Source organism: Epinephelus lanceolatus, chromosome 16 (genome assembly GCF_041903045.1).
Source record: "Epinephelus lanceolatus isolate andai-2023 chromosome 16, ASM4190304v1, whole genome shotgun sequence".
Lineage (NCBI taxonomy): Eukaryota > Metazoa > Chordata > Actinopteri > Perciformes > Serranidae > Epinephelus > Epinephelus lanceolatus.
The window spans coordinates 2,933,670-2,957,707 of NC_135749.1; the positions used below are offsets into that span (position 1 = coordinate 2,933,670).

At 43.8% G+C, this 24,038-nt stretch overlaps 1 protein-coding gene across 1 annotated transcript in view; it reads left to right on the forward strand.

Annotated features, from left to right (window-relative positions):
- Positions 1-24,038, forward strand: part of nrsn1l (neurensin 1-like) — a 176,940-nt gene that overhangs the window by 120,543 nt on the left and 32,359 nt on the right. The window contains exon 3 of the mRNA XM_078175446.1: positions 897-984. The gene's annotated coding sequence lies outside the window, so the exon portion shown is untranslated. The remainder of the gene's footprint in view (positions 1-896; positions 985-24,038) is intronic.

A 24,038-nucleotide genomic window follows, 5' to 3' on the forward strand; every position in this document is an offset into this window, starting at 1 on the left:
TTCTGACACTTTCACAAGAAACTTCAGAGAGTTTTCTTTCTGGCAAGACCTCATGCATGCATGTAGTCAGAGTGGTTCAGAAGCTACAGACATTTTAATTTGGGTATGTCATTTTAGGTGTTTTCGCCACAAAATGGGGGTGGAGTACAGCACGTCACCTGTTTCAACAGCCAGTCAGCTTGTAGTGAAGTTTGCTGGTCAAGTCAAAATGACCACAGACGGCGTGTTGGCTTGCTGCGGCAGGTGCTCAGTCTCCGCCGAGCCCTCTGTTTCCGTCCTCACAGTGTGCAGGTGTCGGACACCACTCACGTAAACAGGAACCATACTCAGGACCACCTTTTCACGTGGACTCGGACACAGATCAGCGCACTACTCTTTACCCAACTCTCGTCCTCTCCACTGTACTCCATTACTATTTTACTTCACTGAACACTTCTCTCTCTGACTTCTCTTTCCTGTTCTCTGCTCGACACAAACTCCAGCGCAGCTCTATTGTACTTTAATCTGCTCTCCTTCACACAGTCCTCTTGTTTATCTGGCCGTGCTTGTTTTCCGTGTTCAGCTCCGTTTCCTCTAATTTGTGGTCTGGCTCATGGTTTTGATCACAGCCATAATGAAAGACAAAGACTTGGTGCACTGATGCCATTATAACCAGAGTCGCCAATGATGCCACAGTTGTTATGACTGGGACTTTGGGGTGGGGCTCTGATATGCATGTAGGGGAACGTAATTACCCCAAAATGCATGTTGTTCTCCCGTTTGCTTACCTTTATCTTATGTAACAACAATCTTAGCGGAATAGATCTGCAAATACTTATGTAGGAATGTATCTTTAGTTTATCCCCATAAAAGACACACTGAGTAAATGCTCTTTTTTTTCTTGCTCTCCTCCACAGGAAGGTGAGCGTCAGCTGGAGAACGCCGCACATTGGCCCTAAGTGTCTCGTTAAAGGACTCTTCAGCGAGGTTGAAGTGTCTGCAACAGTGAGTATCTGAAAATATGTGGAGCATTACATCCTGTGCTGAAGTGTGCAACATTTTATTTTCTGCTTGTAGAACTTTAATGCAAATCACAGCGTGAGGGTGAATTTCATTCTGCTTTGCAACATCAGTTTGTCAGAATAGAAAGTCCAGGTAGGCCTCTAGTCTCATTATTTAGAATGAATGCTGTCCAATTTTAATCAGCGTCCAACCGAGGGAGTTGAGGGCATCCCAAGGGTCTGTATCGTACATGAAGTCTTGATTTTGCCCAAGGTTGTTCTCTAGATATGAGTAGCTCCAACTTTTTCCCCTGCACGTCCTTTTTTTTTTTTTTTTTTTTTCTCATTAGAACTCGTTTCGGACTTCATTTTAGCTGTAGGGTCCAACAGGGCTCCAATTAGATGGACGACAGAATTAATGAAGTCTGTCTCTCTCTCCTCCTCCTCTTCCTCCTCCTCTTCCCTTGCTCTATTTATCCCAGTGCTCAGGGGGACACTCGGTCTGGATTCAGTCAGTGTGGCGGCGTTTCTTCTCTTACTAAATTAAATATGTGTAATTGATGGTTTCATAAACAGAGCTAACCTTGCCAGCAGCGAGCAGGAGCTGCCGCTGAGGAGGTCCATGTGAATATGTATTGTGTCTTTGAAGAGCCCGCAACTACATCCACAAGTTCTCCGCTCGCAACGAGAGAGACAGAGAGAAAAGGCAGAGCGGGATGCACGCGGCAAGATATTGACTCAAGCAGTTTCTTCGCCAGGTGTAACACATGACATAATGTCTCCTGCAGACAGACTGAGCTGAGAGCAGACAGCATTGTTCTCGGGTAAACTCTCAGTCGCAGGATGTTCTCTTCTTTCTTTCTCATGCTCTGTGTCTCTCGTCGTGCTTTCTTTACCCCTCTGAAACCGGAGAGATAAAAGCAGTTTGAGCTATACAGACAGAGAGATAAAGGATGTTCAACGTAAATGTCATGTACAGTACGGTAGGAAGCGTGCGATTACAGCAGCCGTGTGGGAAAACAAGCAGTCTGACATCAAGAAATGTGTCACTAAAACACTTGTTAGAGGACACTTTCAGTTTCAGCTGTAAACACATCGCCTTTGTGCAGGGATTACTTAAGCTGTCACTTTATAGCTGTGTACATTCACACATATTCACAAACATCTCGACTTTCATGGCAGGAAAGAACATTTCCTCCAGCAGCCTGACTAATTATAAAACACAACAAGTGAAGCAGCTGATTCCACAAACATCAGTGAATAGTCTGTGTTACAGTTTGTCCTTTGTCTTTATATATTAAGATGTGACTTCAGTAAACGTCCACCTGCATTCATTGACTTTTTTGCTCACTTAAGGGCAGCACATCGAGCTGTAAATACAACACTCACCTAATAAAGTTTGTTCAAGTTGTTTACCATAAAACTTTAATTAAAAGCCCCGTCCCATGCCTCTCCCCCACAGGGCTGTAGGCTACATAGGAGTGTTAAAATGTGTTTGTCTTGTTGTGTTATTGGGAGCCAGAATAGAAGGAGTCATGGCTCAAAACCAGCCGCCACTGCCCGTCAGTGCGCTGCTCTGGATAACCCAACGCTACATTCAGACAGCGCTCCCAATTTATCAGCGCTCCAGTTTGTGTCAGAGTGCGCTCCCACACTCACAATGAGTGTTTCTGAACGCACCACTCACATCATCTTCCTCCATCGTCTATAACAAGACAACAGAGCTTGTTAGCTAGCGCTAGCTAATGTCTGTGGAGAACTGTTTTGCCTCCAGCTAAGCCCCGCCCACCAAAAACATCACTGTTTACTAACAGTAAAAGGGTCTATAAAACCAGGTTGTTGGCTACATCAAATTATGTGTCTGTTCCTCAGTTACCCTGTAAGCTATTCATAATCCTTAGGCCTGTAAGAGACCTCAGATCAAAAGAATCAAACGGGTGTGACAGTGGTTTTATGCCTCTGTGCTGGTGACAGCTTTTATCCATCTGTCTGTCCCATTCTTGTGAATGTGATATCTTAAGCATGGTCTTCAAATGTGGTGCAAACTCCACAGACACATCCACATCGTTGAGTCCAACTGATTAGACTTTTGTGGTCAAAGGTCAAAAATGAAACACGTTTTTGACCGTGTGGCTGTTAAAGTATAACAGAGACCGACAGCGAATCATGCTGACGTTATGGAAAGGGATGTAGTAGAACATCCTGGTATTTTTGGCATACTGCATGTGACATACTCTGTACTGGGACACACTGAATCTGTTTCTGGCATACTGTACGGGTGCTGGAACACAGTGTAACATAACTGTTTGTCTCTTCCTGTTCATGAAGATTTCCTGTTCACACCTGAAACTACAGTTGTGTTCAGTTACATTTGGTCACTCTTAAAGAGGATTTGAAACTCTGCTCTGATGTAACCTCACTCTCTGTTTTATGGCTTTATTTTTCATAGACATCAAACAGATCAGAATCAAACTCCTGTTTGCTCCTGTTTGTTACCTACAAGGGTAACGAGACATCACCCTCCATGGCTACAGTATAATGAATGCATAAAAAAGCTTATACACATTTTTTCCTGCAGTCCTACTATCAATAACTCAGACATATCCATTAGTGCGAGAGAGGCTAGTCCGGGGCAAACACTCCCTCTAGCATTTAAACAAACCTCCACTGGGACTCATTCTCCCAGACTCCCCTGGGGCGGGGACACACCAGAGCCAGACCATACTGTACTGCTGGGATCTGTCTCCTTCACGCCTGCAGTGCTTCCAGCAGCAGAGAGGCAGGGAGACACACAAAGACAGAGAGAAAAGAGGGAAACAACACACATCAGGGAGCACGCTCGTTTCCGCCGCCACCGCTGTGTTTGCCTAGAACTGCTCGGTCGGGGTTGGGATATTCAAATTAATGAATGAGAGTGAGGAAAGTGAAAGATGAAAAATGTGCTGGGAGAGGCTCTGACTTTGAGTAATGCTGGTAATTGGAGGGAAACATATAGAAATGCAGTGGGCATGTTTTAGCAAATGAATGTGGGGAAAAAAAGAGAAACCTTTCCCGGCGCATGTCTCATTACTTACTGCATCTTTGTGGTCGGGACAAAGAAAGCTGCAGTGCAAACACAAAATTGTCCCCACAATCCAATGCTTTGAAATTGGGAAAGGAGCCAGCTGCTTCTAGCACGCCGCTGTATTGTCAATTTATCAAGTGCGTTAAAGCTGCAGTGCAGCTGATATCTTCTGTTAGTGTGTTACGATCTTATAGCCTTGTCTGATTTATCTGCTGTCTGCCTTCAGCACTCTCCTGTGTGTTTAGGTGCTAATTAGAGTACAACACACACACCCTCTGTCGCTCACACACACACACACACACACACGTAGGGACCACAGGCTCACAGGTGATATAGGCAGTGTTTTATCACAAGAGAAAAGTGGGTGTTGCACCAAAAGAGGGCCTTAAATCACTTGTGACATCTCAAACAAGGCTCACCCACACACTCACACACGTAACCACACACATGCTGCAGGGATGCCTATACACCTTTACACACACACGCACACACACACACGTATACCACTCTGCGGGAAAAGTAAAGTGTTCCTGTATTGGCCAAAAACAGTCTTCTCTCTTATCATTTTCTCTTTCATTTTTTGGAAATCACCCCACTGCTGGCTTTCCATTTGTCTTTTTATCCCTCACTTACAGACCCCCCTCTCCTCCTTTCCTCCCCTCGTTGGACTGACCACCTCCCTCCCTCCTCACGCCCTCCACACCCCAGACCCCCTCAGCTCGCCACAGCTCAGTATGCGCAGTAATCCTGGATGCCTTGGAGGGAGAACTGCACCGAATCACTCCATAAATGTATGAGTGTCCAAAATGAAGAGGAGCTGAGAAATGTGTGGGCAGCGGGCTGGGAAGCATGTCCAAGCTTACTAACAGGATGGGGGGGCACGGTGTGGGCGGGGTGGTGCTGTAAGTGGATGAGTGGGTGGTTGGGGGGGTGTTGCAGGGAGAAGGGAGATGGAGGGAGGCTCGGATGAAATGTCTGTCTTGACAGAGGGGAGTCAGACTCAGCAGCAGGGATGCTTTTTTACAATATTTATTTTGAGATGTGGACAAAATGTGAGCCAGATTTTGGCCTCCACCAGTGTCTCTTTTTGCTTTTGATTTTGTGCATCCAGGCTCAGCACCATATTGTCTTTAAGAGTATTTGAGTCACTGCAGCAATTTGGGTTAAGTGCCCACCTCTGCTTAAAAATGCATTTTGCTTATTGTTGCATCGCTGTGAAGGATGTATGTGCAGTTGGACAGCAGACGGCTGTTTTCACGTTCATAGAAAAGTTCCTCTGCGCTCACTTCAGTCTGACTCTAAGGTGTGTACGTACAAGCAGGACTTTGTGACATCAGCCAATCATGGTCCAATATGTAGCTCCTGTGATGTGGACACTCAAAGCCTCCAGCACACACACACACACACACACTGAGGACGGACTTTATAATGCAGCGCGAGACGTCTTGCATCCAGCAGTTAAACTTCTGAAATGAAACACATTAGCATATTCATAGATTATGGATTTTCCCATGAGGGAGAAGGAGTACATGGGCTTTGCAGAATTTGTTGCTAGTTTATTGATTTTTTTGTGGAAACACCATATCAGACACACATTATCATTCAAAGCGGAGTGTTTTTATTGGCTCTTTCTGAAGAGGACCTTGAGAGGATAATACTGTACTGGGGTCTTTGCAGTCGTGTTTTCATATTTTCTGGCCATTGTACTCACCAAGTGCTGATATCTGAAAACATCACCATGAAAAGGTCAATGGGGTGTTAAACATAAGCAGTCGGATGTCCAGTCAAGTTTCAGACCACTTTACACTTTGTTGTAACAATGCAGCTAAGTCTGTTAAACCCTGGACAGTGTCTGCATGTGGCAACTGAATTACAGTTGAGGTTTTGGTTAGGATTGGGAAACCAAGGAGGCTTTCACATCAGCGATCCGTGGCTAGATCCAACGTACACTTGACCCAAAAGTCCAGTTTTTTGATTAGAGGTAACAGTGTACCGTACCCAGGCACAGGACTGAGGTTAGGTTTAAGAAAAGAAACCTGGTAAGGCAACCCAGTCTCACTCCGAAGTCATTATAATCCAGCGCTTGGTCAGTGACTTCTGGCGTCAGGCACCGACAAAAAAAAAAATCCTTTCACGTCAGCATGATGCGCGGCTTGTTTAACGGTGTCAGGTGGCATCAGGGGGAAACACAGCAGGACAACAACAAATGTTAAGGTAGCGGAAGTCAGGGCAGAATAGAGCAGGCCTATCAACAGTAAGAGAACAGGAAGTGAACACCGACCTCCCAGGTGAAAGTAGGTAGTTGTTGGATACATCCACCACCACTTCCATCAAACCTACTCGGACTCCCACCGCTTTAACTTTCATTGTTGCCCTGCTGCACTTTCCCCTGATGCCGCAGAGCGCTGTTAAACATTAATGCCGTCTGGCCGCGTATCATGCCAACTGAAAGGACGTCTTTTTTGTCCATGACTGACGCCTGAAGTCACTGACTGGGTGCCAGATTTTGATGACTTCAGAGTAAGACCTTCAGAGTTTCGACTAGACCGTCTAGTCGAAACATTGGTACTTGAATAAAAGAAAACATTTTTGCATCGAGTCTTAGAGTGTGCACCTGACATCTTTTTCCAAAATGTATATTTTCGTCAGTGGTCAGCACCTCTCCAACCCTGGTGTGCGCTCCTCCTCTCTCGTCACCGTTTCCTAAACCTAACAACAGTAAGAGAACAGGAAGTGAACACCAACCTCCAATCTGAAAGTCACAGGTTGTTGGACTGTCCACCACCCTTACTGCCCATCCTACTTTGACTTCTGTTGCTTAACTTTTGTTGTTGTCAGCCACATTTTCCCCTGACATCACTGGGAACAGGAAGTGGGCATCGACCTCCCACGTGAAAGTCGGAGGTTGTTGAACCATCCACCACCCCTCCTGCCTGCCCTACTCAGACTTCTGCCTTAACTTTCGTTGTTTTCCTGTTGCATTTTCCCCTGACATCGCCAGGCACCGTTAAAAAGGCATGAAAGGATGTTTTTCTTGTCCATGTCTGATGCTGGAAGTCACTGACCAAGTGCCAGTTTTTGATGACTCCAGAGTGACACCAGGTTGTCTCACCATGTTTCTTTTCCTAAACCTAAAGACAGTAAGAGAACAGGAAGCGAATACCGACCCCCTGGGTGGAAGTCGAGCTTATTGGACACATCCACTGCCTCTCCCAACCGACCTACTTGGACGTCCGGTGCCCTAACTGTTGTTGTTGTCCTGCTGCATTTTCCCCTGACATCGCCGGTCACCATTAAACAATAACCCCAGCCAGCCATGTATCATGCCGACATGAAAGGACGGCTTGTTTCGTTTGTGTCTGACGCCTGAAGTCACTGACCAAGTGCTGGATTTTGATGACCTCTGAGTGAGACCGGGTTATCTCACCAACGATAGTAAGTGAACAGGAAGCGAACACAAACCTCCCAGGTGAAAGTTGAGCATTGTTGGACCGTCCACTGCCCCTCACACCCGACCTACTTGGACTTCCGCCGCCTTCACTTTTATTGCTGTCCCGCTGCATTTTCCCTGACATCGCCGGGCACCGTTAAACAGTAACGTCAACCAGCTGCATATCATGCCGACATGAAAGGATGACTCACCATGTCTTTTTTCCTAAACCCAAAAACAGTAAGCAAACAGGAAGTGAACACCAGCCCCCTGGGTGAAAGGCAGAGGTTGTTGGACCCATACATCACCCCTCCTGCCCATCCTACTCGGACTTCCACTGCTTTAACTTACGTTGTTATCGTACCACATTTCCCGCTGACATCTCCGTGTTGTCTCACCATGTTTTTTTTCCGCAAACCTAACGACAGTAAGAGAACAGGAAGCAACACCGACCTCCCAGGTGAAAGTCAGTTGTTGTTGGACCATCCACCACCCCTCCTGCCCGCCCCTTAGTGTCGTCCTGCCTCGTTTCCCTCTGATGCTGCCAGGCAACCAACCGGGTTTCATGCCAACACGAAAGAACAGCTTTTTTCTGTTGTTGTCTGACGCCGTAAGTCAATGACCAAGGGCCAGATTTTGACGTCTTCAGAGTGAGACCAGGTTGTTGAAGAAGTAGAGAGGAATACTTATTTACCTCCCAAGGACCATTATCCTACTGACAGTCTCGGCCCGGCTTCTTTCACGTTCTACGTTCTCAGTTGTGAGCTGCTTTACTCTCCTCTTAAGAAGAATATTTGGGGGTCACAGGTGAAGTCATTTAGTTGGGTTCAATTATTCATATTGAGTGGGACTGAATCAATACATATTAATAATAATAGTGCAGGTGGGAAATCATATGAGCCCGTGAAGAAATCTCTATGTTTTAGATACCACGGATCAATAAAGTGTGTACAGCTGCAGAAGAAGAGACTTGTTGAGTTGCACTTTTATGCCAAATTCTTGAATTATAGAGGGTCAAGTCCAGCAAGAGGAGAGCCTGAGGAGTATTTCATGGAAGGCTTATGAGCTTATTCCTCCCCTGGCATCCTTCTCTCAGTCTCTACACCTCTCTCTTGTCCTCTACCCGTCCTCTCCTTCGTACCTCAGTCCGTTCAGAATGATGCACATTTGTTCACCCTGTCACATCTTTGCCACTCTTCCCTCATCTATTCTCTCTGTTGTCTGTCCCTTCCTTAGCCCTCCCAAACCCTCCCCCTCTTCTCGCTCCCTCGATGACTTTAAATGACTACAGGGAAAGTTATTTGGAGTTCAGGTAGAGTTCAGACGCAGACCCGGTAGCCTCTCTCTATTCTCCCCGTCTGAGCCGGCACGTGAAAGTCTCCCCTGGCTTCCTCTTGACATGGGATCAGCCTCGGAGCTCAGAGCCCCCAGAATGGCAATCGTAATTCAGTCCCCTGTGGCTCGGACTTTGTGTTTGATCAAATGAGCTGCAGCGTCTGCGTTTGACACTGGCTCACTTGTGTGTAATGGCATTTTCTTTTGCTTTTTAGTATGGATGGATTATGAGACAACGGGCTGCTGATCAACATGTAAAGGCCCCCCCATCTCCTGCAGACACCCAGGCTGAAAGACACAACACGCCTACAAATGAGACAGCCACTGTAGACATTTTGTGTCTCTTTGCAGTCATTTTGTGTCTGTTGTTAGTCATTCTCGGTCACTTTGTAGTCATTTTGCATCTATTTTTAGTTGTTTTGTGTCCCTTTTTAGTCATTTTGTGTCCCTTTGTAGTTAGTTTTCATCTATTTTTAGTTGTTTTGTGTCCCTTTTTAGTCATTTTGTGTCCCTTTGTAGTTAGTTTTCATCTATTTTTAGTTGTTTTGTGTCCCTTTGTAGATGCCTAAGTCTCTTTTAAGTCATAGCCCTTTTGTGGCTCTTGTTTTTTTTTCTGTCACATTGTAGTTGGTATGTGTCTCTTTGCAGTGTTTTTGCATTTTTTTTAGTCATTTTATGTCTCTTTGTGTCCCTTTTTAGCCTTTATAGTCATTTTGTTGTTTTGTGGCTCTTTGAAGTCATTTTGTGTCCCTTTTTACTCATTTTGTGTCCTTTTTAGTTGTTTTGTGGCTCTTTTTAGTCATTTTGTGTCCCTTTTTACTCATTTTGTGTCCTTTTTAGTTGTTTTGTGGCTCTTTTTAGTCATTTTGTGTCCCTTTTTAGTCATTTTGTGGCTCTTTGAAGTCATTTTGTGTCCCTTTTTAGTTGTTTTGTGGCTCTTTTTAGTCATTTTGTGGCTCTTTGAAGTCATTTTGTGTCCCTTTTTAGTCATTTTGTGGCTCTTTGAAGTCATTTTGTGTCCCTTTTTAGTTGTTTTGTGGCTCTTTGAAGTCATTTTGTGTCCCTTTTAGTCATTTTGTGTCCTTTTTAGTTGTTTTTGTCCCTTTTTAGTCATTTTGTGTCCCTTTTAGTTGTTTTGTGGCTCTTTTTAGTCATTTTGTGTCCCTTTTTAGTCATTTTGTGGCTCTTTGAAGTCATTTTGTGTCCCTTTTTAGTTGTTTTGTGGCTCTTTTTAGTCATTTTGTGGCTCTTTGAAGTCATTTTGTGTCCCTTTTTAGTCATTTTGTGGCTCTTTTTAGTCATTTTGTGTCCCTTTGAAGTCATTTTGTGTCCCTTTTAGTCATTTTGTGTCCCTTTTAGTTGTTTTGTGGTTCTTTGAAGTCATTTTGTGTCCCTTTTTAGTCATTTTGTGTCCCTTTTTAGTCATTTTGTGGCTCTTTTTAGTCATTTTGTGTCCCTTTGAAGTCATTTTGTGTCCCTTTTAGTCATTTTGTGTCCCTTTTAGTCATTTTGTGTCCCTTTTAGTTGTTTTGTGGCTCTTTGAAGTCATTTTGTGTCCCTTTTAGTCATTTTGTGGTTCTTTGAAGTCATTTTGTGTCCCTTTTTAGTCATTTTGTGGCTCTTTTTAGTCATTTTGTGTCCCTTTGAAGTCATTTTGTGTCCCTTTTAGTCATTTTGTGTCCCTTTTAGTTGTTTTGTGGCTCTTTGAAGTCATTTTGTGTCCCTTTTAGTCATTTTGTGGTTCTTTGAAGTCATTTTGTGTCTCTTTTTAGTCATTTTTTGTCCCTTTTTAGCCTTTCTAGTTATTTTGTGTCCTTTTTTAGTCATTTTGTGTTCTTTTTAGTCATTTTGTGTCTTTTTTTAGTCATTTTGTGTCCCTTTTAGTCATTTTTTTGGCTCTTTTTAGTTGTTTTGTGGCTCTTTGAAGTCATTTGTGTCCCTTTTTAGTCATTTTTTTGTCCCTTTTTAGCCTTTTTAGTCATTTTGTGTCCTTTTTAGTCATTTTGTGTCCTTTTTAGTCTTTTTTTGGCTCTTTTTAGTCATTTAGTGTCCCTTTATAGTCATTTTTTGGCTCTTTGAAGTCATTTTGTGTCCCTTTTTAGTCATTTTGTGTCCATTTTAGTCTTTTTTTGGCTCTTTTTAGTCATTTTGTGTCTCTTTGAAGTCATTTTGTGTCCCTTTTAGTCATTTTGTGTCCCTTTTTAGTCATTTTGTGGCTCTTTGAAGTCATTTTGTGTCTCTTTTTAGTTGTTTTGTGTCCCTTTTAGTCATTTTGTGTCCCTTTTTAGTTGTTTTTATCCCTTTTTAGTCATTTTGTGTCCTTGTTAGTCATTTTGTGTCCCTTTTTACTCATTTTGTGTCCCTTTTTAGTTGTTTTTGTCCCTTTTTAGTCATTTTGTGTCCTTGTTACTCATTTCGTGTCCCTTTTTAGTTGTTTTGTGGCTCTTTGAAGTCATTTTGTAGGTTTTTTGTGCAGCTTTATAGTCATTTTGCATCTCTATTTAGTTGTTTTGTGCACCTTTTTGTTGTTCTGTGTCACTTTGTGGTGTATTACACCTCTTTTTTGTTGTTTTGTATCCCCCAGTAGTCGTTTTGTGTCCCTTTGTAGATGCTAATGTATCCTTTAAGTCATTTTTTATCTCTTTTAGTCATTTTGTGTCTTTTGTGTGGAGTCACTTTGTAGTCAAATTTTGTGACTCTTTAAAGTCATTGTGTGTGACTGATTTTACGTCTCTGGAGTCATTTTGTGTTTTATTGTTGTCTTGTTGTGTCTCAGATTCAGATTCAGTCATTCTTTATTGTTCTCTATTGAGGACATTTGTTTTCACAGTCTACAATTAAACATGTAGAACAAGTAACACACAAAATATAAACAGACAGGGACATCACAGTAAGCCCTGTATAAGTCTCTGTATGTCTGTTGTCATTTTACGTCTCTTTTTAGTAATTTTTGTGTCTCTCTGTTATCATAGTGTGTCTCTACGTAGTCGCTCTTTGTCTATGTGGTGGTTTTGCATCTATTTTTTAGTCATTCTGCGTGTCTTTGTGGTAGTCTTGTTTCCTTCTGAAGTTGTTTTGCATCTTTTTAGTCATTTTGTGTCCCTTTATAGTGGTTTGCATCTCTTTCAGTAACATGGTGCAGGTGAGCCAGAGTTCTCAGGTGCTGCTGCTGCTGCTGGTTTAGAAACTGCAGATGAACTTCAGTGTTTAGTTCACACTTGTGATGAAGTGTGGCTATGTGACTCATGTCCAAAGCTCTGTATCACAGCACATCCACACTGGAACTTGTCTGCAGAGGTGTTTTACTAAAAACTAGCAAACTGTTCTGAAGAGTACGTGTTGTGCAGCTGTGACAAGAAGGAAATAATTGACCAATACAGGATTGGGATAAGTAGGCAGATACGTTATTGTAAAACACTGATCAGGACCAAAGATGGTCAGGATGGAGCTCAGTGAGCTGCCAACAGTTTTCACAGTCACTTCAAACAGCAGCTGACCCAGGACCCACTGTGGGTCAGAGCCTGTTCAGTAATCCACCCATGCTGTTTAGGGAAACAACATAATCAGGAATCTATGGAACAGTATAATGATGAAACTTTATATATGCTGACAGTCAGGACTAATGCACAGCAGGTCTGCAGAACATGATCTGTTGCTCAGGAGCACAACATGACAATAGGATAAGTCGTGTGTAATTGAAGATCCTTCACTTCAGCCTGTTATGAGGAGCTTCAGTGGCGTTCTGTCTCCGTCTGGCAAAGCTCACCCTTGCCTCCTGGTGGTCAGCCAGAAGGTTGCACCACTTGAATCCAGGGTGAGAGTTGTGTGTGTTTGCAAGTGTCAGTGTGGGTGTGTCGCTGCCAAGGACCTGTCCGTCTAGTCGGTGTGCGTCCTGTAATCTGCCTGACACGCGCGAGGCCCCCAGTGACTCTCCGTTATTAGGCCCATTAGACAGCCCAGGGATGAGGTTGAATTTTTATTAGCTCAAGTGAATGCCTGCGCATGCATGTGCGCTTGCATGCGTGTGTGTGATGAGTATGTAATCTGTCTGACACCAGCCAGCCGAGAGGGAGAGACACTCAAAGGATGACGGATAATAACTCGGCAGAACAGAGAGAGCAACCCGGAGTGAGTGGACAGCGGCAGCGCTTCATTCATTGTACACGTTCTTGTTGGTAAATGGCAGCGCTGATGGTAAATCTGTCGCATCTAAGTGCGTCCGTTTGACCTTTGAGGTTTCTCGACTCACCACTCTGATCACAAATGTAAAACTCCGGCTGCAGCCTAACTTTATTTGCTGCATTTCCTATTCAAGTCAGGCCTCTAATTCCACAACATTCTCTTCTCTCTCAGCCATATCGTCCCATTCCATACTCATTTGTTGCCCCTCTATCATATCACAGTGCATTTCCCAACCAATAAACGGAGGCACTCTTCTGTAGAAATGTATTTATCTTTCACATAAACTCCATTCCGGCTCCACTGGTCTCTCTCCAGTAGCTCTCGCTGGCACTTAATTTCTATTAATGGTTCTGCAACTGGCGCTCCAATCCAATCCACTGCTGGTCAGGGAGCGCATGGAGTGCACATGAGGAAATATGCATAGGCAATTATCCTCTGTAATGTGCATGGGCCCCAACCACTAATGCATCTGTGCTCATTGTGTGGTGCAGGAAACATTGCGCATGCATACATTAACTGTGATGCAGAGGCCAACGTCGAGGGGGAAACGTACGTGCCTAAGTGTGATGTTAGTCAGGTCACATTATTGTAACCATTGAAGTCGCTTTCTTGACAAACAAATGGAAGAACTGGCTGCACAGAAACACACACACACACACACACGTGGTATCTATCAGTGCAGCACAGCAGCAAACCAGCTCGCGATAATAATCATCATCAGCATTGTCCGCTGAGTAGCTTGTAAAGCCTCGTCTTTTTTTCCCCCCCGAGTGATAGCAACAGTGTTTCTCTCGCTGTGCCATTGTTTCTGGAGAGTCCTCCAATATCTGCTCAGCTGTCAGCTGGTTATAGATTTAACATGGCTCACTGGGACAGTGACAGGAGGCCAATAACAGGCTCCTGGGCTTGTAAAGCCTCCATCTGCAGAGGAAACACAGAGCAAATAAACCCGGAGGAGCCGACACACACGCACAACCCTATTAGAGCTGCTGTAATGACACTGTGGAGTGTGTTCACGCACACCAAGGTGTGTTAAAGTTTTATAGTGTGAGGTCAGTGATGAGGTGGGCTCAGATATGATGGGATGAGGCCTAATAGGGTGTTTTATTGATGCTGTGTGTGTGATTGTGTGTCTGTGTGTGATGATGGTTCTTTGTGTGTGTTTGTGAGCACATGTGAATAAATATTTCCTAGAGATGCCCGTGTGTGTGTGTGTGTGTGTGTGTGTGTGTGTGTGTGTGTCCTCAGCAGTGTAGTAACACTCTGCTGCCATGCTGTCATGCTTATCAGCATCGGTATGGCAGCAGAGTATCAGATCTCTGCAGTTCACTTAAATGTTAAATGTTATGGATGGGGGCCGACCTGATGCATTACACCCAATCCTCCTGAATATTCCGAGATACAGCACACACACACACACACTCGTTCACACATGTAGCCACCTCCTGACCCTGCCTGATATGAAGGTTTACCACCCGTCTCTCTCTGGTGGAACTCATCTACCTTGAAACCTGAATTCCTGCCGCGCTTTCCGCTCGATCAGCTTGTGATTCTTTTACTAGACATCCATCGAGTCCTGTAAAACCCTGAGCAACTATCCCTGTTTTTTCACTTTGCTCACAAGGGCAGTGGATGGAGAGGAAGCCCTCTATTGTGGCCGAGGCAATAGAGGCAAGTAGGCTTCTTTCTGACGAACAAAAGGACCCCAGCAATAGACTGGTCTGTTTGACTCTGACAAGCAGAAGAGAGGGAAAAATGCGCCTTTAGCTTTGTCGAGTGCGACAGTAATCAATGTAGCACAGTCGAGGAGTGGGCAAGAGGAAGTGAAAGAAATGGGTGAGCTGTGTTTCTAGAGATGAACCAATCAATTGGCTGGTGACTGGAATCAGATGATTTTCACCTAGATCAGTCATAACTGATGACCGGCTGGTCACCAGTCAAAATTACACGCATGCATTTTATGATGGTTCACGTCACAAACAGCAGCACAGATTGTCACAGCCGCCGCAACCCATTCACAAAAGTTGTACCAGAGTGGTGCAGAAATGAGTCCTTAACCAGAAATGAGTTAGCATTTTAGCACTCCAGCTCCCCTCATCTTGAAGTCAAGGGGTTATTGTTAGATGCCGTAAATAAGGTCTGTGGTTAACACAAGTTTAAAGCCCTGTATACACTGTGCAATGTTGAGCTGTCCCAGATGAATGTTGATCAACGTGAAAGAAACGTGACACTATCTTTTGTTGTGGTTCTGCATCCACATAGAACCTACGCTGTACCCTACAGCGACGCAGACCTCCTGTCTGTCTCTGTGAGCTGAAACCATTTCCCTCAGTGGAAACAAAGCTTTGATTTACTTTAATTTCACAGATAAGAAACAATAAATTGTGAAGACAATAAAGCCTCCACTAAAATAGCATTTTAAGTCTTGTGTGTGATTTATCCTGGCTTCATATGAGCAGAGGAAATCTCTGCTAGCTGCTAGGCTAATTTATACAATGTAAAATGCCATAGGCTTGTGCTAATAACGTTAGCATGTTGTATTTGTTTGGAAAACGTGTTTAATGTAAGACAGTTGTTTTGTCAGTGAACCTTGTGAATTGTGGCACCAAAACAACCGGACTGAGACCTTCTTGAAGAGGTGGTCTCAGTCCGGTTCCAAAGGAACTCTGGTGCGGTTGGTTTGTGGTGAGAAGGTGTTCTGACCTGGATGTGAAGCAACTGCAGTCACATGACACATAGTTTGGGTTAAACATGAGCATGTTACAGTCCTGGAGGATTATTAATGTGCACCTCCTCCTGTACTGCCTTAATATGCACATTCAGCACATCCAATGCATCAAAACATTGTTTTCTAGTTGGAGCCGCGCCTCGTTTTCAAACTGTATGGTTTGACTAAAATGAACAATGACAGCAATATAGTCCACGATGAGCAGCGCTAAAATCAACCTGCGTAGTTGTCCCTCCATTGTGACATTAGAAAGTGTCACATTTATCTTGCAAGTGTACTCTTCTTCAACGTTTGCTTTACTTCCTGGATTTTTCCCACATGGAAATTCTGACCAATCAAGAGCAGCTTTCTCACACAAGGCATTTGATCTGGTCCTCTTGTAAATGCTGCCGTGAGAACACCAACCAACTCTAGGCAATTATACAACTTTGGAACAACATGAGTCCCTGATTCAGACCAGGGGAGACCACTCTAGGGCTGACAGCAGCCTCAGTCTCGTGAGTCGGGTCCATTTGACAGGTTCGGTACCTTATTCCGTGGCAGCAAAAGGTTTTAACTCTAAAGACTGAAAGGACAATAAAATGGTAACCTTGCTTGAGCTGATGGGGAGCTGTCTATCAAGCATGATCTGATGACGCCTTCATCATCCTCAGAAATGGTTTGAGTCGCCACGGGAGCTGTTTCTGATCTAATTGTTATGAACATTTATTTTCACTCAGATTTTTGTGAATGCTTAATGAAACACTCGTCTTTGATATCATATATCTATTTACGCTCTCTGCCAAATATGTTTGTGTATGCTCTTAATTGTTGTTCATAGAAAGTAAATGTTTCCCAAGGAGAGATGAACAGATTGAAGAGGCCTTGTGAAGATAAGTGCAGCACGTTAATTATTTGCAATATGTTTGTTTTTGTATGCATGTGCTGCACTGTGCACTGGTGTGTGCGCACGCAGACATGTGTGTTAAAAGCAGGCCTAAGGGGAATGAAATTCTAGCCAGTGAGCTCCATCCCAGAGCTAAATTACACAAGCCAGCCATGATTTCATGCTTCACTACATTACTTCTCCTTTTTCCTCTGCTCCCTGCACTCTCTCCTCTCCCCTCCTCCCCCCTCCTCTCCTCTCCCCTCCTCTCCTCTGGCTCATGTACCTCTGCTTTAACCCCACGTGGATCTTATCTGGTTAAAGAGCAAAAAGAGGTGAACCACACAAGCCATGCGCCATGAATATTTCATCCGTGTTTGGATTACCATTTTCTCCAAAGATTCATTGTTCAATGTATAATACATGCAGCGTCGCACCTCGGCGCCTAGATCATAACCCCTGCCCCTCTAATCACAGGCCAAGCATGCCCTCACCTAGCCAGCCATGCCAGCACTGTGTGTGTGTGTGTGTGTATCAATATGTGTGTGTCAGGAGGGTGCTCTCTGTGTAGGTGGATGCCAGTGTACAGTAAGTGCGTGTATGTTGACACTGTTCTTCTGTGAGCGCACGTTTCTGTGTGTGTGTGCAGGGAGCGCGGGGTTAGAGTGAGGCTAAGACCGGCTCATCTTTCACACACACTCCTCCACCCTCAGGCTGGATTAGATGATGAGGTGGGAGAGTGAGTGAGATTGGAAAGGAAAAATGTGTTGGTAGGAGGGAGAGAAGAGAGCGAGTAACAGATTAAGAGTGAAATTCAAGTCTTTTGGCTGCTGGGCTCGGATCCAGCTTTAAGTTGCGGCTGAAATCTTCTTTCAAATGATCTACCTCCGTTTGGATATACACTGTAGTGTGAGCGCCGTTTCGCCGGCCCACACCATTTGGCTGGTCTGAACGCCTCGCTTTCCCTTCATCTCCTCCCATCTTTCTATCGCTAAATGAGCACTGAATAGAGAAGCGGGTGAGGCTGCATAGATTTGAATGGCTCACTCAGTGGGTGTTTGATGGGGAAAATGGGTGCACGAGTTATTCTGACCTAAACCTCCCGTATCTCTTCATAGCCATAGAAATGGGCTCTTTTAAATGTATAGTTTCTCCAAAATTACCATACAAGTAATTCAAAACAGTGAGGCTCAGACAGGCAGTGAATATATCAAGAGCGTTTGACCTGAGTGCATCTGAGAAATCTCAGCGCATTTACCTTGAGCACGTGTGTGTGTGTGTGTGTTTGTGTGTGTGTGTGTGTGTGTGTGTGTGTGTGTGTGTACTTGTACATGCCTCATAGTGAGGACCAAAATAATATTTAAAAACAGAATGAGGACATTTTTGGAAAGTGAGGACATTTTGGACAGTCCTCACTTCTCCAAAGGCCTGGTTGAAGGTTAAGACCATACATGGTAAAAATGATGGTTTTTGGATTCCCGTGTTGGAGCCTCGAGTTCAGCATTTCAGCCGTTGCCATTTTGTTTTTTTGGAGCAAGTTGTGACCATATTTGGAGCTGTGGAGGAGAGAGGGGTGGATCTGACTCAAAGTGGCCGTCATGAAATCATGCGTAACTTTTGAACTAATTAAGCATTAACAGCAGAGTTATAAGAAAAATTCTTATGAATAAGGAAATTAGCTGTAGAGACCTAAACAGTTTTTTGTACCAGGCTGTAAACACGTTTATTTCATTTGAAGTTGGGCATTTTAACATGGAGGTCTGTGGGGATTAACTGGCTTCGGGAGCCAGCCTCAAGTGGTCATTAGAGGAACTGCAGTTTTTGACATTGACTACATTTTGGTTAAGACTTGGTTATAGATTACAGGTGAGAATTAGGTTTAGGGTAGAGTGAGGGTAAGGGTTGACATTTATACTTGTGTGTCAGCTCTATGCAGACCTTACGTCATTGTGAGCATTTATACTTGTGCACTGTGTGTCTGTGTCACTCTGCAGTTACACCTCCAAAACACTGGTGGGCGGTGGGGTTTCTGTGAAGTAGGGGTGACCCCGAATAGTCGATGATTCAGTGATTCGATTCGGAGAAGTCTGATTCGACTGCCAGTCTCGCCGTCGAATTGTCGCAAAATGTGGTCATGAAACAAGACCGTACCATTCTGACTATATGGGGGTGCTCACTGCTGCTGAACATCTTGATTTGACATAGAATATATTTGTTTTCCAGTAATTCATGATATATAGCCTATTTTGATACAAACATCAGCCTAATTTCTGTCAATAAAAAATTGAAAATGAAGCGTGCGGTAAATCACTACACATGAATAAATCACCCAGTTGCTTGATCCAAATAAACTGAGGTGAGTGAGTGCGTTGCAGGACCATCAGAGCAGCATCGAGGCCTACGGTGATTTACGGTGATGGAGCGCATAAACAAACACCTTGGAGGAGGTATGTGCTCTCAAATCAAACTTTTTTTAAGGATTATTTGTTTACCTGAAGTGTCTTGAAACGAATTTCACCGCTGATTGTTTTCTTGATAGACTCTTTTTTTTTTAGTTATTTATTATCACTAGTCTGTCTGACCGGGGGGCGGGGGGGGGTCAACACGAGCGCGGCCAGGAGTGGGGATTTCAGCACCACGGACAGCGCGCGTAAAAAGACTTGACAAGCATCTCCTTATGTTTGCTGCGAAATTACACATAATAAATGAAGACAGTGACATATTTTCAATAAAAAAGAATGAGTTGAATGTTCATTTCAAGCTTTTGTAGTACAACGAATTTCAGAATTATGCAAGTGCGGATGGAGAGCGAGTGGCAGTGTTTGATGCAGGAACCTCGATATGGACTTGAAAATCAGTTTTGGAGTGGGGGTGGTTCGGAATGGAGGGCTGTCCCCGGCTGGGCAGCGCATCTGCGCTCATCTAGAGCATCATACCTTGATGAAGTGAAAGGAATAAAGATAAAGATAAAAGGATAACCCTTTTACTTTTATTATTATTATCTTATTATGCCAACTGAAGAATTAAATTTGTTTATTTGGGTGTTTTAGCTCTTTTCTCTGGAGCGGAAACTGACGCAAATGAGCTCATTAATCAATGAGGGGGAAAACAACATGATTCAACAAATCAGATTCGACTATGAAAATTCTTAGTCGGGGACACCCCTACTATGAAGTGCTATAAAGTTTAGTTGATTTAAAACACATATTAAACACACATTAAACACATATTAAACACACATTAAACACACATTAAACATGGCTTTATAGAGACAATTACAGCACAAGTACACAAATCAGCTTCACTATAACTCGCAGCATTCACAGACAAACACTTGTCTTTATCTGGACACATTTTCCCCACAAATACAACATGCTAACGTTATTAGCACAAGCCTATGGCATTTTACATTGTATAAATTAGCCTAAGGGCGCCCATAGCGTAGTGGATAGTGGCAGCGCCCCATGTACAGAGGCGATGCCTTGCTGCAGTGGTCACAGGTTCGACTCCGGCTTGCAACCCTTTGCTGCATGTCAACCCCCACTCTCTCTCTCTCTCACACCCCATTTCAATCTGTCCTGTCCCTTAAAGGCAAAAAGCCCAAAAAATAATCTTTAAATTAGCCTAGCAGCTAGCAGAGATTTCCTCTGATCATATGAGGCCAGGATAAATCACACACAAGACTTAAAATGCTATTTTAGTGGAGGCTTTATTGTCTTCACTATTTATTGTTTCTTATCTGTGAAATTAAAGTAAATCAAAGCTTTGTTTCCACTGAGGGAAATGTTTTAAGCTTACAGAGACAGACAGGAGGTCTGCGTCACTGTGACACTGTGGAGTTACATTTCTGGGGAGGTGCACGTCAGGCTACAGTGTTGGGTACAGCGTCAATTCAACACAGAAGGCATTAGGCCTTCACTTTTGATGGTTAAGGTTAGGGAATGCATTATGTCAATGAGGGTCCTCACAAAGTCAGAAGTACAAGAATGTGTGTGTGTGTGTGTGTGTGTGTGTGTGTGCTTCCAAAAATGATGTCATCTCACTATCTCGCAGAGGCGTGAAGGCAGGCATCTGACAGATTTTGGCAAAAGCTCATCAAAGAGGAAATTATTCCCATTTATTCCATATCCAGGAATAATCAGAGTGCTAAGGTCACACACTCTCACACACACAGACACAGACACAGACAAACACACACACACACACACACACACAGACACACTCCTTGCACGACTGCACGTATTAGTCGCGCATATGGATTTAAATTCATGTTTCATGTGTTTCTTGTGGCAGAAACAGAACTGGAGCCTCGGAGACGTCACATTTGGATTTATCAAGTTGCAAGTTCCGGTTTTTCACCGTCCACAATTAGCACAATTTATCTGTTATGTCAAAGAAAAAAAAGTGATTTAGGAAGAGAGAACTTTTGTCGCTTAACGCTCTCAGAACCAAAGCGTTTACCATTTTACTCATCAGATTCTGATGAAGGCTCCGCCAGATGAAAGTTGGTGTCTTGTTTTACTTTGAATTAGACTCCCTCTTTGAACGGCTCCTTGTTTGTTTGTGATGGCGAAAAAGCTCGCACCATTTGTATTCAAACCCCTCGGGGCCGCCTGTCTCAGTTTGGCTCTTCAAACTACCGTGTGCATCTCATCGTGTTTCTCTTCTTTGTGCTCATCATGAAGAATCTCGAGCTGGGCTCTGACTGCTGTGTTCACCATCCTCTCAGTGTGTGCGGATAAAATGCACTTTTATTTTTTTAAACATGTGACATGCTGTGAGCTGTTGTTGTGCAGTTGAAACTAAGTCATAAAAGACAAGCAAACCACTTGGGAAATATCCATTTAAAGCTGTGGAAATCGTGATCCTCATGTGGCCTCAGGTACAGTTTCAAGTTTGTTGCAGTCATCTCAAATGTCAGCACGGCAAAATCAATTAAAAAAACGAGCCATATATGAAGGAAAACGTCCTTTATTTTGACTGTTCACACTGCAGAGAAAAGGGATTCTTATTTTTAACCACATCATACAAAGCTCATGTTTTGTAGTGCTGGCGATGGCAGTGAAGCAGCCATTAGATTCACAGTGACAGATTGCAGAGGCCAGTACCTCAATCTGCCAGCTCTCTTTCTTCTTCATCATGTTCCTCTTCCTGTCGGACCCGAACATTCCTGTGTTTCCTCTCCAGTTTTATTTGGACAGGCTCAGGATTCAGGTGTTTGCTCTTCCTTTTAGGTCCAAGCTGAAGAGCACAAGTGTCCTTGTTCTTGTTCTTTGATTTGCTTTTGGAGTGGAGGTCTCTCCACCTCTTCGCACACAGTGTGGGAACTGGACCACCACGCCCAGCCAGACTGGGTCCAGCTTTGTAGACAGTCAGAGAGAGAAGAGGTGTCAAGGCTGCTGGTGGATGGTTTAAAACCTGATGGTTGTCTGTCACATGTGGGTCTGAACTCTTGGAAAAGTTCTACTTTGACTGAAAGGTAAAGATTATGTAAGGGCAGCCATACATGCAGTCTTACCACGTGATGTTTAAGAATTGTCTGTCTCATAGGGATTGTGTTTCAGCCCGACATCACCAGATGCAAATGCACATGACTCCAGAACCTGTCAGATCATTTTCGATTTCCAAGAGGTGTTTTCAACAAGTTATCTAGTGGTGGACTGAATATCTATACTCAAGTAGAAATATAAATATCTCAGGGTCTTGTTCACAGAGTGAGAGTAGAGGCGTGAGGTGGATCGGCGGTTTGGTGCAGCGTCTGCAGTGATGCAGGAAGGCAAAGCTTTTGATATACTGGTCTGTCTTCATCCCAACCCTCACCTATGGTCATGAGCTCTGGGTAGTGACTGAAAGAATGAGATCGTGGAAACAACCGGCCGAAATGAGTTTCCACCATAAGGTGAGGTGAGGAGCGCGGACATCTGCAGGGAGCTCGGAGTAGAGCTGCTGCGCCTTCACGTCGAAAGGGGTCACTTGAGGTGGTTTGGGCATGTGATCAGGATCCTCCTGGCCTCCATCAGAATTTCCATGTGGGAAAAATCCAGGAAGTAAAGCAAACGTTGAAGAAGAGTACACTTGCAAGATAAATGTGACACTTTCTAATGTCACAATGGAGGGACAACTACGCAGGTTGATTTTAGCGCTGCTCATCATGGACTATATTGCTGTCATTGTTCATTTTAGTCAAACCATACAGTTTGAAAACGAGGCGCGGCTCCAACTAGAAAACAATGTTTTGATGCATTGGATGTGCTGAATGTGCATATTAAGGCAGTACAGGAGGAGGTGCACATTAATAATCCTCCAGGACTGTAACATGCTCATGTTTAACCCAAACTATGTGTCACGTGACTGCAGTTGCTTCACATCCAGGTTGGAACACCTTCTCACCACAAACCAACCGCACCAGAGTTCCTTTGGAACCGGACTGAGACCACCTCTTCAAGAAGGTCTCGGTCCGGTTGTTTTGCTGTGTTCACACCTGCACAAACGAACTGCACTGAGGAGGCAAACCAACAGGAGTATGAGTGAACTGATCCAAACAGGGCAGGTGTGAAAGCACCCCGAGACTCTACAGTGTATTTCCAGATTCAGCCACATCAAAGCTGAAGGCTCAAAACAAGAACTCTAAATGAAATACTATAATCTGTCGTTTAATGGTCTTGTTCTTAACCAATCCAAATGAATGTCTATGGGTCTTTTCTTAATGGGCTTTACTGTAAGCTTGTTCTAAACTCGGTGCAGTGTGGGAGCATCTATTCATAACTCAGGACTTAACACAGAAATCACTCCCCACTGCTCTCTGATATAAATCCGTTTGTATCATTAGACACATGGAAGGATTAGCTCCTAATTAGAATTTTATATACACACCTTCCTCTACAGCGCTCTGTTTGACATACTGAACAGTGTGCGCTGCATTACATTCATCATAATGTAAGCTTACCTCATAAAGTGATTTAGCTCTCTGATAATAGTTGTAATACACGTCCGCCTGCGATTACACACACAGACACACACAGACTCACACACACAGACTCACAGCTCCCCACACTCAATACTTCACCCTGTCTGCCACGACTGGTGCGGTCCATCAATCAGAGTAAGCTGACAGCTATGGCTAATGCTCCCCTTTTATTTAACCGTGCTTCATAATTTACCATCAGATTACTGGGTTTAGATCATATGCAGCATATGTTGTGCTGTTTGTGGTGCTCTGTAATTGTGATGCGCACTCAGAGTCACACAACACTGTCATTTTATGACATTTACTAACAACACGTACACTACCTTTTGCATGTTTTGCATAAACGGTGTCAAGATGACACGCTGATCCATGAAAATGTGCTTTAAGGGATGTTACTATACATACATATATATATATATATATATATTTATAATTCTACAAACACAATATGTAGATTTACTCAATATCAATATAAGTGATTTGCCAC